Source organism: Mobula birostris, chromosome 15, assembly GCF_030028105.1.
Source record: "Mobula birostris isolate sMobBir1 chromosome 15, sMobBir1.hap1, whole genome shotgun sequence".
Lineage (NCBI taxonomy): Eukaryota > Metazoa > Chordata > Chondrichthyes > Myliobatiformes > Myliobatidae > Mobula > Mobula birostris.
In genome coordinates, this window is record NC_092384.1 from 6,442,434 (window position 1) to 6,454,548 (window position 12,115).

Consider the following 12,115-nt stretch of genomic DNA (forward strand, 5'->3'; position numbering starts at 1 on the left):
GATTTTAGGAACTGCCAGCTTGTGGATGTTAAGTACTTCGTGTCGTTACTCTGCTCCCCCAGTAAGTTACCCCCAACAACCCTGTCAAGCACATGTACCACCACATGTGAGTTTACTCAACTGCTGGGTGAATTCCCAGACCTCACCAAGCCCACCTTCTCCACTACAGTCACAACACACGGGGTTGAGCATCATACTTCCACAAATGGCCCGCCAGTCCGAGCCCGCATGCATGGACTGGACCCAGAAAGGCCGGCAACTGTGAAAGCAGAGTTTACCAACATGGAAAGCTTTGGCATTGTACACTAATCAAGTAGCCCCTGGGCTTCACCCTCCACATGGTCCCTAAGCCCGGTGGTGGTTGTCGCCTATGTGGTGGTTATGAAGACCTTAATGAGGTCACCACCCGCGATCGATGCCCTGTTCAGAATATGTTGTGGATGAACAGTCAGTCAGAGGCACGTGGCGGTGGCTCGCCTTCAGCCAGTAGCTCTGTCCGCGCCCCCCCCAACATTCAGCACAAACCTCCGCGAGCTCCTCCATCTCCATCTAGCTGTCTGCCACTTTAGTTTCCTACTAGAGGGTCACCTTTTCACAGCGCTCATTGATCACTAACCCCTCATGCACACAATGGCCAGCAAGGCAGCAACGTCACCTGGCCTACATATCAGAGTTCACAACTGGCATGCTACACGTTCAAGGGAAAAATAATGCTGTGGGTGATTGCCTCTCATGGCCAGCTGTTGAGGCTGTACACAAAAGGGTTGAATATGCCGGAATGGCGGCCAGACTGAGCAGCAGTCACAGGTCTGTGGTTGGATGACATTAAGTTCGGGGAAGCCGAGATTTCTCTCCTGTGTGATGTCTCAACTGGTCCCATAGTGCCCACAAACTTCAGATGGATTGTTTCCAACTCCATACATGGCCTCTTGCACCTGGGCTGGAAGGCCTCACAGAAAATGAAGTTGGTATGGTATGGCTTTCGAAAGAACATGTGTGATTGGAGCACAGCGTGCATTGAGTGCCAGTGAGTGAAAATTAACCATCATGTTCAGGTGCCATTAGCACCTTTTCAGGTCCCTGAGCGATGGTTTGACCATGTCCACATGGACCTTCTTGGTCCTCTTCCGCGGTTTCACACACCTTCTTACCATGGTGGTCCATACCACCAGGTGGCAGAGGTTGTTCCTCTAGCATCAACAATGGCCACAGATATGGCTCAGACATTCATCAGCACCTGGGTTGCTCAATTTGGTACCCCATTGAATATCTCTGACTGTGGTCCCCAGTTCCTGTAAGACCACTGGGCTGCGATGGCCCAGGGCCTCAGCGTTAGGCTACATCACACCATGGCGTATCACCCACAGTCCAATGGCCTATGTAAGGGTTTCCACTGCTCCTTAAAGGTTGCTCTAAGGGCTTCCCTGGAGGGCCAGGTGATTTCATTCCTGATACCACAACCGCCAGGTCAGCCTCTCAGCAGCATTCCTCCCTCCTCAGTAAACTCAATTCCTTTGCACCTATTCCCACCTCCCATCATGGCGTACAGCTGGGTGCCTGTTGACCCACATTCTGCCTTCTTTGATTTTGTCCACCATGATGCACACCAACATCCCCTTAAACATCCTCCCCCCTTACAATGACCAGTTCTGCATTTTGTAAAGGGGAGAAAAGACTTCTATCATAGATAGGAGGGGCAAACCTGAATTTCTTTCAGTAGATAGCCTTAAACAGGCCCACAAAGATTTGAAGGATTCCACTACCATGCCCTTGGCATCACAACATGACCATGAGTGTGTCAACAAAGTCCCAGGTGAGCCCGAGGCGCCAGCTGTTACTCCACCCATGGAACATCAGACTTGAGCTGGGTAGCTCGTCCAAGCACCACACGGGCTCACAATGCCAGCTTTAGCGAATTCTGGGGGGGAAGGGGGGCCTGTGTAAGGTAACGTAATGGGAGGAAACATAGGCATAATTCACAACCACTGACATAGAGTTGGGGTTCATTTTAAGAGGCTGGTCTGATGTGGTGATGTGAAATTTTTATCGCTTTATGTTCTGTGTTGGGTTGACAATAAAGGAGTTACATAGAACATAAAATAGTACAGCACAGTACAGACCTTTCGGCCCACAATGTTGTGCTGATCCTCAAACCCTGCCTCCCATATAACCCCCCACCTTAGATTCCTCTATATACCTGTCTAGTTGTCTCTTAAACTTCACTAGTGTATCTGCCTCCACCACTGACTCAGGCAGTGCATTCCACGCACCAACCACTCTCTGAGTAATATACCTTCCTCTAATATCCCCCATGAACTTCCCACCCCTTACCTTAAAGCCATGTCCTCTTGTATTGAGCAGTGGTGCCCTGGGGAAGAGGTGCTGGCTATCCACTCTATCTATTCCTCTTATTATCTTGTACACCTCTATCATGTCTCCTCTCATCTTCCTTCTCTCCAAAGAGTAAAGCCCTAGCTCCCTTAATCTCTGATCATAATGCATACTTTCTAAACCAGGCAGCATCCCGTTAAATCTCCTCTGTACCCTTTCCAATGCTTCCACATCCTTCCTATAGTGAGGTGACCAGAACTGGACACAGTACTCCAAGTGTGGCCTAACCACAGTTTTATAGAGCTGCATCATTACATCACGACTCTTAAACTCTATCCCTCGACTTATGAAAGCTAACACTCCATAAGCTTTCTTAACTACCCTATCCACCTGTGAGGCAACTTTCAGGGATCTGTGGACATGTACCCCGAGATCCCTCTGCACCTCCACACTACCAAGTATCCTGCCATTTACTTTGTACTCTGCCTTGGAGTTTGTCCTTCCAAAGTGTACCACCTCGCACTTCTCCGGGTTGAACTCCATCTGCCACTTCTCAGCCCATTTCTGCATCCTATCAATGTCTCTCTGCAATCTTCGACAAACCTCTACACTACCTACAACACCACCAACCTTTGTGTCGTCTGCAAACTTGCCAACCCACCCTTCTACCCCCACATCCAGGTCGTTAATAAAAATCACGAAAAGTGGAGGTCCCGGAACAGATCCTTGTCGGACACCACTAGTCACAATCCTCCAATCTGAGTGTACTCCCTTCACCATGACCCTCTGCCTTCTGCAGGCAAGCCAATTCTGAATCCATCTGGCCAAACTTCCCTGGATCCCATGCCTTCTGACTTTCTGAATAAGCCTACCGTGTGGAACCTTGTCAAATGCCTGAGTAAAATCCATATAGATCACATCCACTGCACTACCCTCATCTATATGTCTGGTCACCTCCTCAAAGAACTCTATCAGGCTTGTTAGACACGATCTGCCCTTCACAAAGCCATGCTGCCTGTCCCTGATCAGACCATGATTCTCTAAATGCCCATAGATCCTATCTCTAAGAATCTTTTCCAACAGCTTTCCCACCACAGACGTAAGGCTCACTGGTCTATAATTACCCGAACAATCCCTACTAACTTTTTTGAACAAGGGGACAACATTCGCCTCCCTCCAATCCTCCGGTACCATTCCCGTGGACAACGAGGACATAAAGATCCCAGCCAGGGGCTCAGCAATCTCTTCCCTTGCCTCGTGGAGCAGCCTGGGGAATATTCCGTCAGGCCCCAGGGACTTATCCGTCCTAATCTATTTTAACAACTCCAACACCTCTCCCTTAATATCAACATGCTCCAGAACATCAACCTCACTCATTGTCCTCACCATCATCAAGTTCCCTCTCATTGGTGAATACCGAAGAGAAGTATTCATTGAGGACCTCGCTCACTTCCACAGCCTCCAGGCACATCTTCCCACCTTTATCTCTAATCCGTCCTACCTTCACTCCTGTCATCCTTTTTATCTTCACATAATTGAAGAATGCCTTGGGGTTTTCCTTTACCCTACTTGCCAAGGCCTTCTCATGCCCCCTTCTTGCTCTTCTCAGCCACTTCTTAAGCTCCTTTCTTGCTTCCCTATATTCCTCAATAGACCCATCTGATCCTTGCTACCTAAACCTCATGCATGCTGCCTTCTTCCTCCTGACTAGATTTTCCACCTCACTTGGCACCCATGATTCCTTCACCCTATCATTCTTTATCTTCCTCACCGGGACAAATTTATCCCTAACATCCTGCAGGAGATCTCTAAACATTGACCATATGTCCATAGTACATTTCCCTGCAGAAACATCATCCCAATTCACACCCGCAAGTTCTAGCCTTATAGCCTCATAATTTGCCCTTCCCCAATTAAAAATTTTCCTGTCCTCTCTGATTCTATCCTTTTCCATGATAACGCTAAAGGTTAGGGAGCAGTGGTTACTGTCTCCCAGATGCTCACCCACTGAGAGATCCGTGACCTGACCCAGTTCATTACCTAGTATTAGATCTAGTATGGCATTCCCCCTCATCGGCCTGTCCACATATTGTGACAGGAATCCGTCCTGGACACACTTAACAAACTCTGCCCCATCTAAACCCTTGGAACTAATCAGGTGCCAATCAATATTAGGGAAGTTAAAGTCACCCATGATAACAACCCTGTTATTTTTGCACCTTTCCAAAATCTGCTTCCCAATCTGCTCCTCTGTATCTCTGCTGCTACCAGGGGGCCTATAGAATACCCCCAGTAGAGTAACTGTTCCCTTCCTCTTCCTGACTTCCACCCATACTGACTCAAAAGAGGATCCTGCTACATTACCCACCCTTTCTGTAGCTGTAATAGTATCCCTGACCAGTAATGCCACCCCTCCTCCCCTTTTTCTGCCCTATCCCTTTTAAAGCAGTTATGATTTTCCTTAAACGTAAAATGCCTCAGTTGTTTTACCTACATTGATACCAAACCATTCCTTCAACTGTTCATCTGAATTCCCATCAGGACCCTATGGGCCTCTGTGTGGAAGATCTCGAGGCTCCAGTGCAACTGGGATTGAGTTGCCTGGGGCACATGCTAACTGATTATCTCATTTCTGATTTGTGTCCATGCTGACAGTACAGTTACTTTCAAAATGAAGATGTACTTGAGTTATAAGCCCTTTTATTTCCTGAAGCAGGCCCAAAAAACATGACTTCCCATCATTATCCTAGTACTCCCATCTTTTCCCCATATCACCATTACTCAACCTCGATTATCAATAGACATGGGTCTTACTCTTGTCTCAGCTCTTCATAACTTTGTACCACCATTTCACCTTCCTCATCCACAGTCTACTATTCAAAGTTTATTATCAAAGTATCCAGACATTATCCAACCTTAAGGCTGTATCATCATGGCATCTGACAGAATCCAAATAGTTTTCTGTGAATAGTCTATCTGCCACCAACCTAAACTTTATACCTTGCAACTGTCCAGATGACTATCTAATTAGCCAATAATAGACTTTATTGTAGAACATGTAACTTTCAGCAAAGAAGTTGACCACTATAAGGCCATTCATCAGTAAAATTTCAACATCAGTCATTTCTGAATACCTGGAAAAAAACATCAAGAGAGTTTCTGTCCGTATCTGATCATCTGATGCTTACTTTAAATTCTACTTTTCCATTCCCTGTTTTATTTCCAGAAGACCTGGTGACGCACACAGTCTCCTATCTGTTTCTCTCTTCCATTGTCTCTGTCTTGGCTTAGGTGATTACAATAAATGCTTTGCCTTAACCCTCCTTTCCAGATGCTGAGTATGAAGTGAACTGTCCGTAACCTCAGGGTGCAAACGGGAAGTGGTTGCCCAACTCACTGATCCTTCATCCTCATCCTCTGAAAAGTAATTGTAAGGGCATCATCACTTCCTTCCAGAGCATCCCACTGACAATGTGACTTATGAACCTTGGCTACTAGAAAACATTCACTTTCTTCAAGGGGTTTAAGTTGGTTAATATAACTGGTGGATTGGAGATGCATCTCTACCAACGGATGTGTAAGGTGCTCCGTCCCTCCGCTGGCCTGCAGTTCGCCCTTGGGCAAAGTGTTGGACCTGCTTAGCCCCCCCGATCAGGTTCACGTGGAGCATGGGAGTAGGTAGAGGATGGTGTATGAGCAACTGGTTCATATTGCAAGCTATACGACGTCTGACGCCGGGCAGACAATTTCTGTAGAGTATTGATTATGGTTGGGGTCACCCATCTTTAGAAGACACTACCCAGAAGAAGGACTTCTGTAGAAAAATTTGCCAAGAGCGTTCATTGTCTTGGAAAGACCATGATCGCCTACGTCATACAGCATAGCACATAATGAACAAATGAATATGATACCAACCTAACACACTAGGAGCAGTTTGGATTTGATAGACTGATGAACTGTCTCAATCAATGACATCACATGGCTCTACAAATCTCAGAGATGTAAAAGAACTCGGCTGACATACTCAGATCATAACCTTCTGTCCAATTTCCAACTCTCCAGGTTTGATTCGCACATCAAAATAAGCTTTACTCTGCTGTTTCTTCCATCCTATATTATGAGCTGAAAGGTAATGGGATTCCTTAATAGTGTTGATCAATTGCTGTACCCATTTGTCTTGACAATACCATCAAACTCAGGCTCTGATAAATCTAGCCCAACCAGGAATTCTAGCCCTCTCATTTCTATCCCGATCATCAACTTAAAAGGTGAAGAAAGCTCTGTGGTATGGATTATCAAAAGGAATAGGGTAAGACAGTGACCCATGTGGTTCTGTGTTGTTTAGCCATTTTAGCTAACATTGTCTTTAAAGCCTTGTTCATGCATTTATAAAATCCACTGGATTGGGGTCGATAAGGGATGTGGAATCTCTGAATCCCCAAACAGCTTCATCAGATTTTGCTGATGTGCAGTGAAGTGAGAACCTTGATCTGATTCTAAACTTCTTGGCAATCCCCAATGAGTAAAAGCTCTCTCAAACAAAATCCTAACTGTAATCTTATCAGTGTTATTTCTAGTTAGAAAAGCCTCTACCCATTTGGTGAAAGTATCTACAATCACGAGGATATACTCCAACCCTCCAAGGGATGGCGGTAAAGGTCCCTCAAAATCAACCTGCAAGTTAACCCATGGTCTTTCTAATGGCCACGTGTCTTTTAAAACTGCTTTTCTAGCCAATTTACCCAGGCCATACAGGGCACAGTACAAACAATTCTTATAATGATGTGCAACATCTCCTCACATCTTCAGGCACCAACACAGATTCTTCAACTGTTCCATAGTTCTATCTGCCCCTTGGTGCCCAAAAATGTCCCAGTACCAATACATCTTATGGTTTCTTTCACCTTCTGGCAGCATGAATATGCCATTATTAAGTGCAATCCCACTACATACCTGTAGTCCTGGATATCTCCCATATTCTTCAAATTTCACTATGGAAAAGGATCTTGGTGATCGTAGGGATGACTTACAGCAGACTGAAAAGCTTGAACATGTAGATATTAAGAAAGAGGATGTGCTGGAGTTTTTGCAAAGCTTCAAGTTGGATAAGTCACCGGGACCGGACGAGCTGTACCCCAGGCTACTGTGGGAGTTGAGGGAGGAGATTGCTGAGCCTCTGGCGATGATCTTTGCATCATCACTGGGGACGGGAGAGGTTCCAGAGGATTGGAGGGTTGCGGATGTTGTTCCCTTATTGAAGAAATGGAGTAGAGATAGCCCAGGAAATTATAGACCAGTGAGTCTTACTTCAGTGGTTGGTAAGTTGATGGAAAAGATCCTGAGAGGCAGGACTTATGAATATTTGGAGATGCATAATATGATTAGGAATAGTCAGCACGGCTTTGTCAAAGGCAGGTTGTGCCTTATGAGCCTGATTGAATTTTTTTGAGGATTTGATTAAACACATTGATAGAGGGAGAGTAGTAGATGTAGTGTATATGGATTTCAGTTAAGGCATTTGATAAGGTACCCCATGCAAGGCTTATTGAGAAAGTAAGGAGGCATGGGATCCAAGGGGACATTGCTTTGTGGATCCAGAATTGGCTTGCCCACAGAAGGCAAAGAGTGATTGTAGATGGGTCATATTCTGCATGGAGGTCAGTGACCAGTGGTGTGCCTCAGGGATCTGCTCTGGGACCCCTGCTCTTTGTGACCTGGATAAGGAAGAGGAGGGGTGGGTTAGTAAATTTGCTGATGAAACAAAAAGGTTGGGGGTGTTGTGGATGGTGTGGAGGGCTGTCAGAGGTTACAATGGGACATTGATAGAATGCAAAACTGGCTGAGAAGTGGCAGATGAAGTTCAACCCAGATAAGCGTAAGGTAGTTCATTTTGATAGGTCAAGTATGATGGCAGAATGACAAGACTCTTGGCAGCGTGGAGGACCAGAGGGATCTTGAGGTCCAAGTCCAGAGGACACTCAAAGCCGCAGCGCAGGTTGACTCTGGTTAAGAAGCCATATGGTGCATTGGCCTCCATCAATCATGGGATTGAGTTGAGGAGGTAATGTTGCAGCTATATAGGACCCTGGTCAGACCCCACTTGGAGGACTGTGCTCAGTTCTGGTCGTCTTACTATAAGAAGGATGTGGAAACCATAGAAAGGGTGCAGAGGAGATTTACAAGGATGTTGCCCGGATTGGGGAGCATGCCTTATGAGAATAGGTTGAGTGAGCTCGGCCTTTTTTCCTTGGAACGATGGAGGATGAGAGGTGACCTGATAGAGGTGTATAAGATAATGAGAGGCATTGATTGTGTGGATAGTCAGAGGCTTTTTCCCAGGGCTGAAATAGCTAACACGAGAGGGCATAGTTTTAAGGTGCTGGGGAGTAGGTACAGAGGAGATGTCAGGGGTAGGTTTTTTTTTTATGCAGAGAGTGGTGAGTGGGTGGAATGGGCAGCCGGCGACGGTGGTGGAGGCGGATACGATAGGGTCTTTTAAGAGACTCCTGGATAGGTACATGGAGCTTAGAGAAATAGAGGGCTATGAGTAACCCTAGGTAATTTCTCAGGTAAGGACATGCTCTGCACAGCTTTGTGGGCCGAAGGGCCTGTATTGTGCTGTAGGTTTTCTATGTTTCTAATTCTCTCCTCTGAACTTTTACTAACTTCTGATCGTATTGCTGTACCTAGACTAAGTCTATAGGTATACTGTTTGCTGTTTCCTGTGTCCTCTCTATCCAGATTCCATTTCACCCACACCTTGTTCCCAGTTTGGCTAACTCATCTGCTCTTCCTGTTCATTCTGGGGATGTTCTTAAGTGAGCCTTCACCTTTTTTATCCACAATATGTCCTTACTGTTTATTCATTCCCTTAGAAGCAGCTTGACCTGCTGACTTCCTCCAGCATTTTCTATGTGTTGCTCGGGATTTCCAGCACCTGCAAAATCTCTTGTATTTACCCTTTTTATCCATAAGTGCTTCCTCTTGTCTTCTCAAATATATAATTTTACAAGGGTTCTGACAGTAAAGGTTTGCCATCTGCGAAAACATGATCTCTCACTTCCCACAATGGTAAATATTCTGTCAAACTATCACAAACTTACATACTGTCTTGAGTGCAGTATTGCTGCTGAGGATTATCTGTCTGGACGGCTGACAACAAAAGCCGCAGCAAACTCTGCTGTTTGTGCACTAACTGTTTGAGGTACTTTATGGCAACACTTTCGATCTCTACTCTTTCCACATCCTCTACATATCTACCACATCCTGTAAGGCTGCCGCCATCATGAACTGATGACACCCCGTCAGCAAAGATCCTGAAAGAGGAACTTTCTGGTCACATGACATTATTTTCCTCTCCGGATTTTAAGATGGGAATGAATAATCCATTCTGTTACTTGTACTGCTGACACCGGGCACTCGTGAGGGTGACATTACGACCCTGCTAACGTGGTTAGTGAATTAAGAACCACAACAGAAGTGAAATGTTTAAGTGCCCAAAACATTGCCAACAGATGGCATTCAGGTGTTGTATATCCTTGTTCTACTGGAGGAAGCATTCGAGATGCATAGGGCCCTGACTCCATTCGGCCATGCTTCCCCTGGAGAAACACAGCTGATATTGTATTACTGACTTCTAAAGAGAACAGCTCAAAAAGTATTTAAGATCTCATTGTGTTCTGGTGTCCATTCCCATGAAACACCTTTCTTCAAGAGTTCCATAAGTGGGTAAACTTTGATGGCAAAGACATTGATGTGGTCTCCACAATACTCCACCAAACGAAGAAATGACCTCAATCCCCTCACTTCAATGGGTAGAGGTAGTTTTAGCAAAGTGCATGACCATACACTTCCCAACACTATATTCCTTCTGCCATTTCTTTGCCCATTCTCCTAATTTGTCTAAGTCCTTCTGTAGCCTCTCTACTTCTTCAAACTACCTGGCTATCCACCTATCTTCGTATCGTCTGCAAACTTTTCAACAAAGCCATCAGTTCCATCATCCAAGTCATTGGCACATAACGTATAAAGAAGTGGTCCCAACACAGACCGCTGTGGAACACCACTAGTCACCAGCTGCCAACCAGAAAAGGCTCCCTTTATTCCCACTCTTTGCTTCCTGCCAATCAGCTACTGCTTTATCCCTGCTAGAATCTTTCCTGTAATACCATGGGCTTGTAACTTGTTAAGCAGCCTCACATGTGGCACCTTGTCAAATGCCTTCTGAAAATCCAAGTGCACAACATAAACTGATTCTCCTTTCTCTATTCTGCTTGTTATTTCTTCAAAGAATTCCAACAGATTTGTTAGACAAGATTTTCCCTTAAGGAAACCATGCTGCCTCCAAGTACTCTGAGACCTTATCCTTAATAATCGACTACAATATCTTCCCAACCACTGACATCAAACTAACTGGCCTATAGTTTCCTTTCCTCTGCTTCTCTCCCTTCTTGGAAAGTGGGGTGACATTTGCAATTTTCCAGTCTTCTCGAACCATTCCAGAACTAGTGATTCTTGAAAAATCATTACTAATGCCTCCATGATCTCTTCAGCCACCTCTTTTAGAACTCTGGGGTGTAGACCGTCTGATCCAGGTGATTTATCTACCTTCTGACCCATTTCCACAAGAACCTTCTCTCTAGTTACGGCAACTTCACATACTTCATGACCCCTGACACCCAGAACTTCTACCATACTGCTAGTGTATTTCACAGTGAGACTGATACAAAATACTTATGCAGTTCGTCCGTAATTTACTTGTCCTCATTGCTACCTCTCCAATATTGTTTTCCAGCGGTCCAACATCCACTCTCGCCTCCCTTTTACGCTTTGTGTATCTGAAAATACTTTTGGTGTGCTCTTCAATATTATTAGCTAGCTTACTTTTGTGTTTCAACTTTACCAACTAAAGACTTTTTTAGCTGCCTTCTGTTGGTTTTTTAATAGCTTCCCAACCTTCTAACTTCCCACTGATTTTTGCTCTATTATATACCCTCTCTTTGGCTTTTATGTTGGCTTTGAGCTTTAAGTTCCTTGGCATTCACATCACCAAGGATCTCATGTAGTCTGTACATTCCAGCTGTGTGCTGAAAAAGGCACAACGGCGCCTCTTTCACCTCAGACGGTTGAAGAAGTTTGGTGTGGGCCCTCAAATCCTAAGAACTTTCTACAGGGGCACAATTGAGAGCATCCTGACTGGCTGCATCACTGCCTGGTATGGGAACTGTACTTCCCTCAATCGCAGGACTCTGCAGAGAGTGGTGCGGACAGCCCAGCACATCTGTAGATGTGAACTTCCCATGATTCAGGACGTTTACAAAGACAGGTGTGTAAAAAGGGCCCGAAGGATCACTGGGGACTCAAACCATCCCAACCACAAACTGTTCCAGCTGCTACCATCCTGGAAACGGTATCGCAGCATAAAAGCCAGGACCAACAGGCTCCGGGACAGCTTCTTCCACCAGGCCATCAGACTGATTAATTCATGCTGACACAACTGTATTTCTATGTTATACTGACTATCCTGTTGTACAAACTATTTATTATAAATTGCACATTTAGACAGAGACGTAATGTAAAGATTTTTACTCATGTATATGAACAATGTAAGTAATAAAATAAATTCAATTCTTGTTAGCCACGGTTTTAGAATTCTTTCCTTTAGAATACTTCTTCCTCTTTGGGATGTACAAACGTATATATCCTGCGCCTTCCAAATTGCTTCCAGAAATTCCAGTCATTGCTGCTCTGCCATCATCCCTGCCAGTGTTCTTTTCCAATCAAT